Here is a 19,512-nt window from a genome sequence, read left to right as displayed (position 1 = left end):
TAGATACTTTTGTACCTGTTTCCTCCAGCATCTTCATAAGGTCCTTTGCTGTTGTTCTGGGATTGATTTGCACTTTTCGCACCAAAGTACGTTCATCTCTAGGAGACAGAACATGTCTCCTTCCTGAGCGGTATGACGGCTGTGTGGTCCCATGGTGTTTATACTTGCGTACTATTGTTTGTACAGATGAACGTGGTACCTTCAGGCGTTTGGAAATTGCTCCCAAGGATGAACCAGACTTGTGGAGGTCTACAAAAAAATTGTGTCATGCAAAGAGGCACTGAGTTTGAAGGTAGGCCTTGAAATACATCCACAGGTACACCTCCAATTGACTCAAATGATGTCAATTAGCCTATCAGAAGCATCTAAAGCCATGACATCATTTTCTGGACTTTTCCATGTTGTTTAAAGGCACAGTCAACTTAGTGTATGTAAAATTCTGACCCACTGGAATTGTGAAACAGTGAATTACAAGTTAAATAATCTGTCTGTAAACAATTGTTGTAAAAATGACTTGTGTCATGCACAAAGTAGATATCCTAACCGACATTGGTTGAAAAACAAGTTTTAATGACTCCAACCTAAGTGTTTGTAAACTTCCGACATCAACTGTGCCTTTACTTTTACTGAAGTATGACAACTGGGTACTTTTTCCACCACTGCAGTATGTCTCCCTTAGCTTGAGGCGCTTGTCTGTCACCAGCCCATCTGAATAAATAACCTCAGGAATTCCAATGTTTGGCTTCCAGGTAGTGTTTAGCATTGGGATAATTACCTGTGCGTGTGGCATAGCTGTGTTTTTCTTCATGCTCAATAGCAAGTTCCCATAATAGTTCTTACAAAAGTTATTGAGACAGTTAATGTTGTTATGGTGATAGGTAACGTCTTCTTTGGAATTCTGATGCACACGGATTCAACCACCTAAAAGGCTAGTTTTGACCAAGGCAGATTGAGGTCGAAAAAACTTAAAGAAGAAGAAACTATATTACTAAACTGCATGTGTAACAGCTAGTTTAATAAACTAAACTGTACAACTACAGTGGCAAGAAAAAGTATGTGAACCCTTTGGAAATACCTGGATTTCTGCATAAATTGGTCATGACATTTGATCTGATCTTCATCTAGGTCACAACAATAGACAAACACAGTCTGCTTAAACCAATAACACAAACAATTATACGTTTTCATGTCTTTATTGAACACACCGTGTAAACATTCACAGTGCAGGGGTGGAAAAAGTATGTGAACCCTTGGATTTAATAACTGTTTGACCCTCCTTTTGCAGCAATAACCTCGACCAAACATTTTCTGTAGTTGGGGATCAGACCTGCACAGCGGTCAGGAGGAATTTTGGATCACTTCTCTTTACAAAACTGTTTCAGTTCAGCAATATTCTTGGGATGCTTGGTGTGAACTGCTCTATTGAGGTAATGCCACAGCATCTCAATTGGGTTGATGTCAGGACTCTGACTGGGCCACTCTAGAAGGCGTATTTTCTTCTGTTGAAGCCATTCTGTTGTTAATTTACTTCTATGTTTTGGGTTGTTATCCTGTTGCATCACCCAACTTCTTTTGAGCTTCAGTTGTCGGACAGATAGCCTAACATTCTCCTGCTAAATGTCTTGATAAACTTTGGAATTCATTTTTACGTCGAGGATAGCAAAGCAGCACCAAACCATGATGCTTCCTCCACCATACTTTACAGTTGGGATGAGGTTTTGATGGTGTGCTGTGCCTTTTTTTTCTCCACACATAGTGTTGTGTGTTCCTTCCAAACAACTCAACTGTAGTTTCATCTGTCCACAGAATATTTTGCCAGTAGCACTGTGGAACATCCAGGTGCACTTTAGTAAACTTTTTTTGGACAGAAGTGGCTTCTTCCGTGTTGTCCTCCCATGAACACCATTCTTGTTTAGTTTTTTACGTATCGTAGACTTGTCAATGAAGATGTTAGAATGTTCCAGAGATTTATGTAAATCTTTAGCTGACATTAGGATTCTTCTTAACCGCATTGAGCATTCTGCACTGTGCTGTGCTCTTGCAGTCATCTTTGCAGGACAGCCACTCCTTCTTTATTTATTAACTAGGCAAGTCAGTACATAACACATTCTTATTTACAATGACAGCCTAGGAACAATGGGTTAACTGCCTTGTTCAGGGGCAGAACAACAGATTTTTAACTTGTGAGCTCAGGGATTCAATCTAGCAACCTTTCAGTTACTGGTCCAACGCTTTAACTGCTAGGCTACCTGCCACCCCTCTCCTAGGGAGAGTAGCAACAGTGCTGAACTTTCTCCATTTATAGACAATTTGTCTTACCATGGACTGATGAACGTCAAGGCTTTTAGAGATACTTTTGTAGCTGACTCCTGACTCCAATTAGCTTTTGGAGAAGTCCTTAGCCTAGGGGTTCACATGCTTTTTCCAACCCACACTGTGAATGTTTAAAAGATCAAAAGTTTTAGAACACCTACTCATTCAAGGGTTTTTCTTTATTTTTAGTATTTTCTACCTTGTACATAGATAACACATATGGAATCTTGTAGTAACCAAAAAAGTGTTAAACAAATCAAAATATATTTTATATTTGAGATTCTTCAAATATCCAACCTTTGCCTTGATGACAGCGTTGCACACTCTTGGCATTCTCTCAACCAGCTTCACCTGGAATGCTTTTCCAACAGTCTTGAAGGAGTTCCCACATATGCTGAGCACTTATTGGCTGCTTTTCCTTCACTCTGTGGTCCGACTCATCCCAAACCATGTCAACTTGTTTGAGGCCGGGGGATTGTGTAGGTCAGGTCATCTGATGCATTACTCCATCACTCTCCATCTTGGTAAAATAGCCCTTACACAGCCTGGAGGTGTGTTGGTTCATTGTCCTGTTGAAAAACAAATGATAGTCCCACTACGCCCAAACCAGATATGATGGTGTATCACTGCAGAATGCTTCGGTAGCGATGCTGGTTAAGTGTGCTTTGAATTCTAAATAAATCACAGACAGTGTCACCAGCAAAGCACCCCCACACCATAACACCTCCTCCTCCATGCTTTACGGTGGGAAATACACAATCAGAGATAAGATCATCCGTTCACCCAGTCTCACAAAGACGCCGCGGTTGGAACCAAAATTCTCCAATTTGGACTCCAGACCAAAGGACACATTTCCACCGGTTAATGTCCACTGCTCGTATTTCTTGGACCAAGCAAGTATGTTCTTCTTATTTGTGTCCTTTAGTGGTGGTTTCCTTGCAGCAATTCGACCATGAAGGCCTGATTCAAACATTCTCTTCTAAACAGTTAATGTTGAGATGTGTCTGTTACTTGAACTCTGTGAAGCATTTATTTGGGCTGCAATCTGAGATGCAGTTTAACTCTAATGAATTTATCCTCTGCAGCAGAGGCAACTCTGGGTCTTATTTTCCTGTGGCGGTCCTCATGAGACCCAGTTTCATCATAGCGCTTGATGATTTTTGCGACTGCACTTGAAAAAACTTTACAAGTTCTTGAAATGTTCCGTATTGACTGACCTTCATGTCTTAAAGTAATGATGGACTGTCATTTCTCTTTGCTTATTTGACCTCTTCTTGCCACAATATGGACTTGGTCTTTTACCAAATAGGGCTATCTTCTGTATACCACCCCTACCTTGTCACAACACAAATGATTGTAAAAAATAAAGAAAAACCCTTGAATGAGTAGTTGTCCAAACTTTTGACTGGTACTGTATATATACTAAGTTATTAAACATTAGCATCACCTTCCATAATTGTCATTATGGGTTATTGTGTGTAGGTGGGTGTGAAATAATATTTTTAAAATCAATTTTGAATTCAGACACTAACAACAAAATGTGGATTAAGTCAAGGGGTATGAACACTTTCTGAGGACACTTAACACAACACAAACCTTCCTGTATACAAAAACATTGGAATGGTCTCTGACTATGTGATGGACAGGTACCATGATGGTTTTTGAATAAAATAATATGTGTGTATGGTGATTATTTGAGTGGGACTGTGCAGACATGGTGTCAACAGAACAAATGAAGACAAATATTGACTTTGACTCTCTGCAGTACATTGGCAACTTGAATAAGGAAGACATGGCAAACCGCTGCTTATCATATCTGGGATCTGCAAGTGCATTTAAATCAACCCAATTATTATATATGAAGGAAAACACATTGCCTGGTTATGACGGAATGGACAAATGGCCACCACGGCTGCCAGAGGGCGTTTTTGCGATGGCTCCATCGCTTTATTTCACGACAATATTTTTTTTTAAATTAGGTGAAAGTTTGGATCCATCTCTGAAAATGTTCATTGCCCCAAACTGTATAAATGTTTTATTATTTTATGAAAAAGTTAACATTATTTTCACCTATCTTGCTTGACTTTCTTGACATAAAGGACCGATTCACCCATTTTGAATGTTATATTGTTTTCATGCATCTCTGAGCGATGTTCTATCAATTCCCAGGGGTAATTTTATGTTTTATGTGTATCTGAGCTGTAGTCTGGCACAGTGGTTGCATCATAATACCCATAAAACCTAGCGGTACATTTTAAATGTACATTTTAGTCAATTAGCAGATGCTCTTATTCAGAGTGACTTACACGAGCCATTGGGGTTAAGTGCCTTACTCAAATTCTTCACATAGTTGGCCTGGGGATTCAAACTAGCGACCTTTCGGTTACTGGACAAATGCTCTAAATCCCAGTAATGGTTCCAATAGTTTTCTCATCATTAACTATTGTGTCTGGGATTTTAGAACTACTTCAGGTAAGGTCTGTATTTTGTGTAGGCTTACCCTGGCATTATGTTTTGATAACCGCGTAATTCTCTTTTGGACAAGGTGAGTTTTATCAATTTACTCCCCCAAAATGTAAATGCTAATTAGCAACAGAGAAGACCTCGGCAAGACTACAAATTCCTTCAGGAAGCTCATGCACGTAATTTCTGTCCGACACTTTCAGCTACCTTTCACCAGTTTGATCAGAGACCTTCTGTGCCCAATCCAGGAACTTCTTATGTCCCCTTTCTCGGTCTTAGCTAGCTACTTACCACACGTTACCTAGCTAGTTAGCAGAGCAGTGGATCAAAAAATAGTGACATGTATAATTGTTTGTACTGCATGTTGACTTGTGTCCATTTTAGATCTTATGGCATTTTTCAAGTATGAGCACTAAAAGGGGAGAAGACCACTAGAAGTCTGGCCATGTAGAGAAGTGCAGCTATAGTGAGGGGCAATTTACCGGTTTGGTCAGGGCCAGCATGAGGGATGAAGTTTATCCTGTCTACGTCAATGTAGCTATTAAGTTAAATTTGAAAATCTTAGCAATACAACATGTTCTATACTGCCACCAACATTATACAAGGAAAGAGCCATTTAATCATTAACCAGATTACCCCGTTACGTTTTAAGGTATGACCCAGGTGCAGACAGTGTTGAAGGAACGAAAGTGTATTCATTAAACAGGGGCAGGCAAACAACGGGTCAAGGCAGGCAGGGGTCGGTAACCAGAGAGGGTGTAAGGCACCGGAACAGCAGGCGGACTCAGGTCAGGCAGGGGTCGGTAATCCAGAGAGGGTGTAAGGCACCGGAACAGCAGGCGGACTCAGGTCAGGCAGGGGTCGGTAATCCAGAGAGGGTGTAAGGCACCGGAACAGCAGGCGGACTCAGGTCAGGCAGAGGTCGGTAATCCAGAGAGGGTGTAAGGCACCGGAACAGCAGGCGGACTCAGGTCAGGCAGAGGTCGGTAATCCAGAGAGGGTGTAAGGCACCGGAACAGCAGGCGGACTCAGGTCAGGCAGTGGTCGGTAATCCAGTGTAGAGGCAAAAGTACAGGACGGCAGGCAGGCTCAGGGCAGGTAGGAAAGGTCCAAACCAGGAAACTAGAAAACAGGGACTATGGCAAGGACAGGAGCAAGGGAAACCACTAGTAGGTTTGAACGAACAAAACAAATTCACACAGGCAGAAAACACAGGTATAAGTACCCATGGGATAATGGGGAGATGGTCGACACCTGAAGGGAGGTGGAGACAAGCACAAGGACAGGTGAAACAGATCAGGGAGTGACATCCCCGGATACCAGACTTCGATGATTGATAACTCAGTTCAAGAATGTTGATGAGAATGAATCTAACAATCTATTGACATTCAGAATTGACTTTGTTTTGACATCCAGCCTGTATTGTAGTTTCATGAACAGAGACAAATCTTCAAAGGCACAGTATTTATTTATCCAGAGTGGTACATGCATTCACAGTTTTGATTTGTAGGATTCTTCCCACTATACGATTGATATGTAAAGTGATAAAATCTCCAATTATCAATTACAGGTTTATGGAAAAACTGCACTTGTCCTCATGTGAAAATCACAGTTTATTAAATATTCTACAGTTGTAATGTCATCAATCAAATAAACATATATTTATATAGCACATTTCTTACAACGAATGCATTTCAAGGTGTTCACAGTCATGCATTGAAAGACATGGGCAATTGTCAAAGACCCCAGCCACCCCAGTCATAGACTGCTCTCTTTACTACCTCACGGCATACCGGAGTCCCAGGTCTAGGACCAAAAGGCTTCTCAACAGCTTTTACCCCCAAGCCACAAGACTCTTGAACAGGTAATCAAATGGCTACCTGGACTATTTGCATTGTGGCTCCCCCCAACCCCTCTTTTTACGCTGCTGCTACTCTCTGTTTATCATATATGCATAGTCACTTTAACTATACATTCATGTACATGCTACCTCAATTAGCCCGACTAACCGGTGCCCTCAGATTGGCTACCCAGACTATCTTTATTGTGTCCCACCACCCACCACCCCCTCTTTTACACTCCTGCTACTCTCTGTTTATCATATATGCATAGTCACTTCAACCATACCTACATGTACATACTACCTCAATTAGCCCGACTAACTGGTGCCTGTATATAGCCTCACTACTGTTATAGCCTCACTACTATAAATAGCCTCGCTACTGTCATTTTTCACTGTCTTTTTACTGTTGTTTCTTATTTATTTCTTATCTATTGTTCACCATTGGTTGGTTAGGGCCTGTAAGTAAGCATTTCACTGTAAACTTTGATTTGATTTAACCTTCCTCTTGGCAGATCTCTATAGGTGACCAGGGGATTCTCTCTACCACATGTGAATGCCTCCGTGGAGCTAGCCATGCATGCAGCCATGCATGCAGCCATGCAGCCTATTTTGGCGGTTCATAATATTGTCCGTACTGATGTGGAATGCGAGTGGAGGAAGCCAGCCGTGGCCCAACCAGTTGCAGTCAGTGGGGGATCTGTACCTGGCCGAAGACTTGAACCCTCTGTCCCAAGAGCCCACAGAGGACGATCTTCAGTGGCTAAGGTACCGTCTCCGCGGCAGGTTCAGTGGAATGGCATGGCTCCTTGAACCTGAGCCAGAACAACCGCTACCCTCCCTGTCATCCCAGTCTGTACCAGACATTGTTAAAAAAAACAGGGGCACCTGGGGCATGCAGGCATCCTGGCTGGCATGGCGCTGTCGGTGGTGGAGCAGGGGGGCTATATGGCAGGCAACAGTTGAACAACACACCATGAGGAGAGGGAGGTTGACAGCAGTCAATTTTGGAGCAATGAATAGGAACAAATGCGTTACTCTGTCGCTGCGAATAGTCGCTGGAAGGGGTGTTGTCTGTAAAGTGGGGGACAGATGATGAAGAAGATGGCATCAAGGCATTCAAATGGCTACAGGGATGGATGTGCAGGAGTCAGGGCTTTTTGTCACAAGGTTCTGGTTAACAATCCACTCAACAACAGTGCAGAGTTAAGAGCCCAACAAACAAGGGTTGGGTCTCAGCCTTTATAGGAAAATACACCCTCTGTCTACGTGGCAGTTTAGCAGGTGTGTGAGATCATGGTGGGAACATAGCACACAAACAACTGATAATGCCAGTTTTGTCATTGTTTCTCATCATTCACCATTATTCCTTACATTTTCTTGTCTGCCCTTCTCTGTTTCTCTTTCCCACTTCCTAAAACCATCCCCAGTCTATTCTACTTGCCTTTCTTGGTTTATCTCTCAAAGTCCTATAACCTCTTTGTACATTCTGCTAACAAAACTTTGCTTAATGTGCCTTTCAAGAGAAAGTTTGGTACCTGTTCAGGAATGTCCCTATCCCACTTATCCACCATTACCTTACCAGTCCAGTCAGCAGGTTCAGGGTACAGGGTTCTCCCCTTCTGCTCTTGGCTCCCATTGTAAAACACCATCTATACACACACACACACACACACACACACACACACACACACACAGATAAACAAAAACAAAACAAACAGTATTTAGTTAGGGACGTCTTCCTTTCTTAAAATGAATTATGGGTTAATGCAAAAATAAATGGATCATGAGTTAATTCAAAAGGGGGCATTTCTTTTCCATCAACATGTGTTTTAATTTCATTATGTAGTTTAGAATTCTGTACCCATACAGTATTTCCCCCTATACAAAATGTTGTCTGTGTTTAATGTATGTAATCAATTATTTCCCAAGTATATCCAATTCTCCTATGGCTCCGTTGGTCAAAAGGCATTCTAAAATAATGTGTTAACCTGCAGGAATATTTCCTTACTTCTATCTCAGGACCCTGACCTAGAATCACATAGCTCATGCGTTTACATTTACATTTTACATTTGACGATCGCAAACCATGGAAACCATGGCATGTCAATTGATTTGAATTGATTGAGTACTTTGCCAAATAACGCACATTTACCCGGGAATACGTCTGTTATGGAAAAGTTCTCTCCACACACAGCAGAGCCCTCCTTGTCAAAAAGACAAGGTCTTCTTCACACACACACACACACAGTGAATTCTTCTCTACACACAGTCTTCTGTCACTAAGACAATAACTTTATTTTAATTTGCACTTTTGTCCCTAAAGAAAGTCAGTCTCACCCTTAATTGTATTTTTTGGAATAGCGTATCCGTTAACTGATGCTCCCTGTAGTGTCCGAGGTGCGTCCCTTCTGCTCCACTTAGGAGGAGTGTGCGCTCCCCGAGCCACGTCTAATGCAGCCCCTGCACACAGTCAACCTTGGTGTCCTTGGGAACAATCAGCAAACGGAGTTAGCCATCCCATCCTCATCGCCAAGAATTGTCATGGAGGGCCTCCCCGAGTGACGCAGCGGTCTACGGCACTGCAACGCAGTGCTAGCTGTGCCACTAGAGATTCTGAATTTGAGTCCAGCCAGCCGGCCGCGACCGGGAGACCCATGGGGCCCCGCACAATTGGCCCAGCGTCATCCGGGTTAGGGGAGGCTTTGGCCTGCAGGGATGTCCTTGTCCCATCACTCCTGTGGCGTGCGCAGTGCACACTGACACGTTCGCCAGCTGTACTGTATTTCCTCCGACACATTGGTGCAGCTGGCTTCCGGGTTAAGTGGGAAATGTGTCAAAAAGCTGTATTGCTTGGTTGGGATGTGTTTCGGAGGACGCACGGCTCTCAACCGTTGCCTCTCCCGAGTCCGTACGGGAGTTGCAGTGATGAGACAAGATTGTAACTATCAATTGGATACCATGAAAATGGGCAAAAACATATTTTTTTTTTACAAAAAAAAAATTGTTGTGGAAATTCTAATCAAAGGGAAGAGAAACTGCAGATTCTTCAGAAAAACAACTTTTTATTTTAAGATTTGCACATTTGGAGCTGGTTAACAATCCACTCAACAACAGTGCTGAGTTAATAACCTTTTAATAAGGATCCAATTTTCACCTAAAATTAAACACCCAAATCTAACTGCCTGTAGCTCAAGACCTGAAGCAAGGATATGCATATTCTTGATACCATTTCAAAGGAAACACAGAAGTTTGTGGAAATGTTAAATTCATGTAGAAGAATATAACACATTAGATCTGGTAAAAGATAATACATAGAAAAAACGTGATTTTTAATATTTTTTTTGTACCATCATCTATGAAATGCAAGACAAATGCCATTATGTATTATGCCAGCACAGGCGCAATTTAGATTTTGGCCACTAGATGGCAGCAGTGTCTTTGCTATGTTTTAGACTGGTCCAATGAATCATTTAATTTCTGTTAAAACTTTCATATCAAGACTGCCCAAATGTGCCTAATTGGTTTATTAATAAATTTTCTAGTTCTCCTTAAACAATATTCTTTCACTGTAATAGTTCATGTAAATTGGACAGTGCAGTTAGATTGACAAGAATTTAAGCTTTCTGCCAATATAAGATATGTCTATGTCCCAGGAAATGTTCTTGATACTTACAACCTCATGCTAATCACACTAGCCTACGTTTGCTCAACCGTCCCGCGGGGGACCCACCGATCCTGTAGAGGTTTTTAAGAGCCTAACAAATAAGAGTTGGGTCTCAGCCTTTATAGAAAAATACAACCTCTGTCTACATGGCAGTTTAGCAGGTGTGTGAGATCTTGGTGGGAACATAGCACACAAACAAGTGATCACGTCAGTTTTGTTACTTCTTTTTGCTGATAGAATTGTCGCTGTTGCTCAAGCTAGTCTTTGTTCTCTTCATATCTCCACACAGCTGTGCCCTTGAAAGATATACAAAAAGAACAGGATGGACCAAAAACGGTGTTGTCATTCTCAGAGGCTCTTTGTCTTTGGCCGCGTGACCAAGTTGCTCAGAAACAAGAGGGGAAAAAACACTGGCTTCTTCTTACATGAGAGAAACAGACAGTGGAAATGTACAGGTTAAGGCTCATACAACGCATGTGCAAAACAAAGTTTGTAATTTTGCCACCATACTCTTATTGCTCCTCCTGTCAGTTCCTCTTTTCAGGGAAGACAACACACACACACACACACACACACACACACACACACACACACACACACACACACACACACACACACGCACACGCACACGCACACGCACACGCACACGCACACACACGCACACGCACACAAGGCTCCCAGAATAGGTTATAATACATAAAAGTTTTACTCAAAAAGCAATTCACATTGCATTTTATCTTGGGCACAGTGGGGATATATATCTGTGATGTTTAAATGATGCCTTACCCCCAGAGTGAGAGAGTACATCACTTCCAGCAGATCACCTAGCTGAGGGTGGCGTTGATCGTGCACTGCTTCTGGTGGGGTGAGCCTGATGTTCCACATGTCACACTTCATGTTTAAAACATGGGGAAAGGGGACATAAAGTAAAAATGTTAACGCATCTACAAATTCAATGTTTTACACAATATTGTATCATATTTGATGAGTTACTGACCTGTCCGTCCACAGGCTCCATGTGCTGCAGTCTCCACAACTGGACGCTCACTCTCGGATCACACTGGCACAGGATGTCCATGCACAGGATGTCCATGCACCGGATGTCCATGCACCGGATGTCCATGCACAGGATGTCCATGCACAGGATGTCCATGCACAGGATGTCCATGCACAGGATGTCCATGCACCGGATGTCCATGCACCGGATGTCCATGCACCGGATGTCCATGCACAGGATGTCCTGAAGGATTCACTCCTGTTGTCCTTGAAAACAAAGAGACATTTGATCAGCAGTGGGTCTTTTTCAATGCGGTATCATAATCTTTATCAGGACAGAAAACTCATAGTTTATCATAACACAAATACACCTTGGACAATGTGACAACTGGTCCCTCAACTCCCAATCATCATGACTTGCTGTTTGTTCTTGTTTCCCAATCAACAGTCTGGATCTTCCTCTTCTGCCATGGTGGATGAGCTACCTTTTCTGGTAAGTATAGGGCCCTTTCTCTTTCCCACCGGAAAATGGCAGCTACAGACCCAAGTGTTGGCACTGGGCTTCCGGTCCATCTGAAAGACAAAAATAAAAAGGTTACTAGCTAGCTCGGTTGATTACTAAAATGGTAACATCTACACTACCGTTCAAATGTTTGGGGTCACTTAAAAATGTTCTTGTTTTTGAAAAAAAGCACATTTTATATCTATTAAAATGTTAATGTTGTAAGTTACTTTTGTAGCCGGAAACAGCAGATTTTTTTATGGAATATCTACATAGGTGTAGAGAGGCCCATCATCACCAAACATCACTCCTGTGTTCCAATGGCACGTTGTGTTAGCTAATCCAAGTTTAAAGTTTTAAAAAGCTAAATGATCATTAGAAAACCCTTTTTCAACTGTTGTTCTGATTAAAGAAGCAATAAAACTGTCCTTCTTTAGACTAGTTGAGTATCTGGAGCATCAGCCTTTGTGGGTTCGATTACAGGCTCAAAATGGCCAGAAACAAAAACCTTTCTTAAGAAACTCGTCAGTCTATTCTTGTTCTGAGAAATTAAGGCTATTCCATGCGAGAAATTGCCAAGAAAATGAAGATATTGTACAACGCTGTGTACTACTCCCTTCACAGAACAGCGCAAACTGGCTCTAACCAGAATAGAAAGAGGAGTGGGAGGCCCCGGTGCACAACTGAGCAAGAGGACAAGTACATTAGAGTGTCTGGTTTGAGAAACAGATGCCTCACAAGTGGTCAACAGGCAGCTACATTAAATAGTACCCGCAAAACACCAGTCTCAATGTCAACAGTGAAGAGGCGACTCCAGGATGCTGGCCTTCTAGGCAGATTCCTCTCTCCAGTGTCTGTGTTCTTTAGCCCATCGTAATCTTTTCTTTTTATTGGCCAGTCTGAGATATGGCTTTTTCTTTGCAACTATAAGGCTCTACCTCAGTGCTCGACCTCACTAATGCTCTTGTGGCTGAATGGAAGCAGGTCTCCACAGCAATGATCCAACATCTAGTGGAAACTGTTATAGCAGCAAAGGGGAGACCAACTTCATATTAATGCCCATGATTTTGGAATGAAATGTTCGACGAGCAGGTGTCCACATACTTTTGTTCATGTAGTGTAGCATTGCGATAAAGCCGCTCTCACTACACTGGAAATTAATAGGAAAACAACTTTAAGATTGCAAAAATGGGTATCATACATGTAAGATATCAATATGGACCCATGTCCAGTGGCGATTGTAGCATGTAAATCTTGGTGGGGCAAAAAATGTAATAATGTGGGATGGATGCCAGCAAAGCCAATACACTACACAACAAAACACAAAATAATACATTAATTGTACTCTAACGGTGACAAACGGTGCCCACAGACTGTTAGCACCTACATAAAGCTGTCCCAACACCTTACCACTGCTACACATGGCTATCAGCGGAGCCTTGTCTGGCAGCGAAACAGTTTTTCAGCCTCATTTACTGCCTTTTAAAAAACATAGCTTTTATGGCTGACTTGCTTAAACAGATGTGGTTTCTACTGACAAATGAGGTGTACAAACTATTGCATACGAGGACGACAAGCAGATAAGAGGTAATCCGTAATTTCGATTAAGATATTAATGAGCGAGCTAAGACGGATGTAGTCAATATAACTATTTCTTCAGCAGGGGGCATATCAACAGATAATGAAAGCTCTTACAATATTTGAAGATTACATTTCTCTAAAATAGGTTATAGGCTACATGTGCACCACCAAGTCAGAACATTTGGTGAAATTAAGAGGTGAAAATATACCAAATTATTAGGGTCACCTTGTTGTGCTCACTTGAATAGGAAGGTGGCGGGGAGTTCCTTTTTGGGCGAAATTTGTCATCAAATTCTGTCATTCTCTGAATTTATGGTGCTTTCAGTGATATTCATGTAGAAAGAGGCCCGAGTTCCCGATTTACAATTCCGAGTTGGATGACCGTTCAAAACGTATTTTGCCAGTTGGAGATTGTTTTTTCTGAGTTCCCAGTTGTCTTGAACTCACTGAAGTCAGACTTCTCAGTTCCGAGTTAAGTTGTTTTGAGCACGGCACAAATCATGCTTCATTGACAGCATAGCCAATGTTGAATTTTTATCATTTTAAACTATTTTAAACTTTCTGGGACCACACAGGCACTCCATTGAATAGCAGGCTAATGAATGCTTTGCGGTGCTTGCAGTTAGAAAATGATTAATTCCAAACCACTCCATGGTCTGATATTGACTTTGGTATTATTGTGTGTAGCTACATTTGCTAGCTAGCTGGCCAGGCAGCCGGTAGAAAGAGCATTGCGAGTTTAGTAGTCAACTTGAACTGCAACAGGTTTCCATAACGATTTGACGTTGCTACCAACCTTATTATAATTCAACATTTGTTCACATAAAAACACAAGATAAAAACTGCTGATGCACAACCACATTTCTAAATTGCACCTATTCTACTATTCTAACTTGCAACAGTAAGTTGAGACCCCAAATGAGTTCCTAAATGATTTATTTATATATTATTTAATTGATCTGAGGGCCTTCAAAAGGAAGGCTGCCAGTTGCCTTTTGGTCATTTCATTTTGCTTCCTCTCTGTACTGAAAACAAGATTTCATAAGAACATATTTTGTTGGAGTGTTTTGCACCATTATGCCTAGTTGACAACCACATCAATTAAATATTGATTACCTTGATTATTTGGTAGGGTTTTTATCCCTAGCATAGATTGTTGAAATGTAATTAACCCCAACAATGTATTTACCATGAAGATTCCCCAAATTATGTTTTCATTATTGTCAACACAGTTTAATTTGCAAATGTGTCGCATCACATTTAGTCAAAGTAATTTGAGGACATAATCCCCATTCATTGGTACTCTATCTACTGATCTGTATATTAATTTGATCAGGCAGTTAAAGATTGTCACTGCCTACGAACATAAAATAAGTCAAGAACCCAGAACAGTTAATCAACCCATAACTGAATACATCATTCATGCCAGAAACACCTGCTCCAACCCTGAAAGTCACTGAGGAAGGTTGCAGTGGGGTTAATAACACCAAGGTACACAATTGACAGTTGCCTGGCCCAAACGCCTGCTCAAGATCACGTCTATTACAATAGCTGCAATTGTTTAGACACAGTTGTAAATTTGAACTGTGACATGATTATTTAACTCTCTCAAATCCTATCTCAACCATGTGAATGTTATTCTAAAGCAATGTTTTCTAAAGGTTAAAAGAGCGAAGTAGTTCTTCCCACATCTCAAGTAACTGCCATGCAAATTTCTTCAGACAGATGGGATGTCGGCAAAGGCAAAAACAAACAGAAGAGAGTGAGAAGAAGGAGCTCTGTGCCGTTGAGCTCAACTGAGATGATTCATTTTTACGCCATTTGACTCATTGTGGTAATGCTGAATGAATGCGGATAGAATTATTTTCCAATTAAAAGTGTCGCTCCATTGCAAGATATGTCTTCAATTTTGCAGACAAGTTCAGTCTGGATGTATAGTATTACAATGCCAGCCTTTCACACAATATGAAATGCTTCATAATGCAGTAGGCTACAAAAAACGTTCCCAACACACACACACACACACACACACACACACACACACACACACACACACACACACACACACACACACACACACACACACACACACACACACACACACACACACACACACACACACACACACACACACACACACACACACACACACACACTCTCAATCTTGGAACTATTATAACAGTCCGTCTGTCATGGTTCATGTGATTATTGCAGGTGTAAAAGAGCAGGGCTAGTGTGGGTGTGTCTGTTTAACAGTACAAACACACACCAGGCTGTCTCTCTAAAGGCCCCATGCTAGCAGCACTCCCTCTCCCTATCTCACAATTACTCTATTCACACACTGCATGCGTAATGATATCTAACTTACGCTCTTGGTAATGGAAAAGTAAAATAGAAGAATGGCACTCTTAGGGATTAAAAGACACAGTTGATTAGAGGTAAATCATTAGATGTGTTCTATTGAGCCACTGATCACCTGTGTTGGTGTACAGAAAGAGAATGGATACAAGCTTCAAACTCCTTTCTCATATGTACTTTCACACATGAAACCTAATAATGTTATTTTATCCTATTATCATTTAAACTCAACTCCTCCATAGCTAAGAGAGCAGCATCGAGGTCCGGTCATCCTTATAGCAATTAAATAATGTTTTACAGTGCAAGTACAAAGTAATTAATGGGGGAAAGAAATTAAACTACTGTCATATAGGGGGCGCATGCATCTTTTATTGCTAAAAAGCGAGTACTTCTACATTACGTTCTTTAGATTCTAATTGACGGGACATTAGGGCCACATGCTTTTTTCTTATCAGGTCATAAAGCTTCTTGAAGTAGGAGTGCGGATCTAGGAGCAATGTGTGTGTCCTTGTAATCTTGATCCTTATGATCTAAAAGACGAAACTGATCCTAGATCAGCAACAGCCCTAATCAGCACTCCTACTCTGAGAAGCTTTATGAATACGGCTCCAGGTCCCATGAAAGGAAGAAAATCATATTTGGTACCGTTACACACTAGTGTGTAATGTGCGTGCTTAGTCCCCTCTGTAGTCTCTGTTCACCCACAACTGCATGGCCAAGCACGATTCCCAACACCATCATTCAGTTTGCCAACAAAACAACAGTGGTAGGTCTTATCACCGACAACGATGAGACATCACCGACAACGATGAGACAGCCATTAGAAAGGATTAGAAAGCAAATTACGGACTCCTCTTTAAATCTGCGTATTCCTCCAAAGCTCAGGTGTCCTGAGTCTGCACAACTCTGCCAGGACCTAGGATCAAGGGAGACACTCAAGTGTTTTAGTACTATAACTCTTGACACAATTATGAAAATAATCATGGCCTCTAAACCTTCAAGCTGCATACTGGACCCTATTCCAACTAAACTACTGAAAGAGCTGCTTCCTGTGCTTGGCCCTCCTATGTTGAACATAATAAACGGCTCTCTATCCTCTGGATGTGTACCAAACTCACTAAAAGTGGCAGTAATAAAGACTCTCTTGAAAAAGCCAAACCTTGACCCAGAAAATATTTTTAAAATATCAGCCTATATCGAATCTCCCATTCCTCTCAAAACTTTTTGAAAAAGCTGTTGCGCAGCAACTCACTGCCTTCCTGAAGACAAACAATGTATACAAAACGCTTCAGTCTGGTTTTAGACCCCATCATAGCACTGAGACTGCACTTGTGTTGGTGGTAAGGACCTTTTAATGGCGTCAGACAGAGGCTCTGCATCTGTCCTCGTGCTCCTAGACCTTAGTGCCTCTTTTGATACCATCAATCACCACATTCTTTTGGAGAGATTGGAAACCCAAATTGGTCTACATGGACAAGTTCTGGTTTAGATCTTATTTGTCAGAAAGATATCAGTTTGTCTCTGTGGATGGTTTGTCCTGACAAATCAACTGTACATTTTGGTGTTCCTCAAGGTTCTGTTTTAGGACCACTATTGGTTTCACTATATACAGTGGGGAGAACAAGTATTTGATACACTGCCGATTTTGCAGGTTTTCCTACTTACAAAGCATGTAGAGGTCTGTATTTTTTATCATAGGTACACCTCAACTGTGAGAGACGGAATATAAAACAAAAATCCAGAAAATCACATTGTATGATTTTTAAGTAATTAATTTGCATTTTATTGCATGACATAAGTATTTATGTCACATAAGTGTACCTATGATAAAAATTACAGACCTCTACATGCTTTGTAAGTAGGAAAACCTGCAAAATCGGCAGTGTATCAGATACTTGTTCTCCCCACTGTATTTTACCTCTTGGTGATGTCATTCGGAAACATAATGTTAACTTTCCCTAATATGCGGATTACACACAGCTGTACATGTCGATGAAACATGGTGAAGCCCCAAAATTGCCCTAGCTGGAAGCCTGTGTTTCAGACATAAGGAAGTGGATGGCTGCAAATGTTTTACTTTTAAACTCGGACCAAACAGAGATGCTTGTCCCAAGAAACAAAGAAATCTTCTGTTGAATCTGACAACTAATCTTTATGATTGTACAGTCGTCTCAAATAAAACTGTGAAGGACCTCGGCATTACTCTGGACCCTGATCTCTCTTTTGACAAACGTATCAAGACTGTTTCAAGGACAGCTTTTTCCAGTTACGTAACATTGCAAAAATCTGAAATTTTCTGTCCAAAAATGATGCAGAGAAATGAATGCATGCTTTTGTTACTTCTAGGCTAGACTACTGCAATGCTCTACTCTCCGGCTACCCGGGTAAAACACTAAATAAACTTCAGTTAGTGCTAAACACGGCAGCTAGAATCTTGACTAGAACTAAAAAATTTGATCATATTCCCCCAGTGCTTGCCTCTCTACACTGGCTTCCTGTTAAGGCAAGGGCTGATTTCAAGGTTTTACTGCTAACCTACAAAGAATTACATGGGCTTGCTCCTACCTATCTTTCTGATTCGGTCCTGCCGTACATACCTACACGTACGCTACAGTCACAAGATGCAGGCCTAGAATTTCTAAGCAAACAGCTGGAGGCAGGGCTTTCTCCTATAGAGCTCAATTTTTATGGTCTGCCTACCCATGTGAAAGATGCAGACTCGGTCTCAACCTTTAAGTCTTTATTGAAGACTCATCTCTTCAGTAGGTCCTATGATTGAGTGTAGTCTGGCCCAGGAGTGTGAAGGTGAACGGAAAGGCACTGGAGCAATGAACTGCCCTTGCTGTCTCTGCCTGGCCGGTTCCCGTCTCTCTCCACTGAGATTCTCTGCTTCTAACCCTATTACAGGGGCTGACTCACTGGCTTACTGGTGCTCTTCCATGCCATCCATAGGAGGGGTGCGTCACTTGAGTGGGTTGAGTCACTGACCTGATTTTCCTGTCTGGGTTTGCGCCCCTCCTTGGGTTGTGCCGTGGCGGCGATCTTTGTGGGCTATTCTCTGCCTTGTCTCAGGATGGTAAGTTGGTGGTTGAAAATATCCCTCTAGTGGTGTGGGGGCTGTGGTTTGGCAAAGTGGGTGGGGTTATATCCTGCCTGTTTTCCCCTGTCCGTGGGTATTGTCGGATGGGGCCACAGTGTCTCCAGACCCCTCCTGTCTTAGCATCCAGTATTTATGCTGCAGTAGTTTATGTTTCAGGGGGCTAGGGTCAGTTTGTTAAATCTGGAATATTTCTCCTGTCTTATCCGGTGTCCTGTGTGAATTTAAGTATGCTCTCTCTAATTCTTTCTTTCTCTCTCTCGGAGGACCTAAGCCCTGATCGTGGACTACAGGAACAGGAGGGGCAAGCACTCCCCGATTCACATTGATGAGGCTGTAGTGGAGCGTGTCGAGAGCTTCAAGTTCCTTGGTGTCCACATCACTAACCAACCATCATGGTGCAAACACAACAAGACAGTCGTGATGAGGGTACCTAGTGTTTAGAGTGATGGGCCAGTAACCGAAAGGTTGCTACATCGAATCCCTTAGCTGACAAGGTACAAATCTGTCCTTCTGCCCCTGAACAAGGCAGTTAACCCACTATTCCTAGGCTGTCATTGTAAATTAGAATTTGTTCTTAACCGACTTGCCTAGTTAAATAAATATTTTAAAAAAGAGGGCATGACAATGTCTATTACCCCTCTCAGGAGACTGAAAAGTTATCAAATGTTATTTGATTTAACCGTTGTTAAGGT

Source organism: Oncorhynchus mykiss, chromosome 17, assembly GCF_057628025.1.
Source record: "Oncorhynchus mykiss isolate SJ-2025 chromosome 17, ASM5762802v1, whole genome shotgun sequence".
NCBI classification, from domain to species: Eukaryota; Metazoa; Chordata; class Actinopteri; order Salmoniformes; family Salmonidae; genus Oncorhynchus; species Oncorhynchus mykiss.
This window is presented reverse-complemented; position numbering follows the sequence as displayed.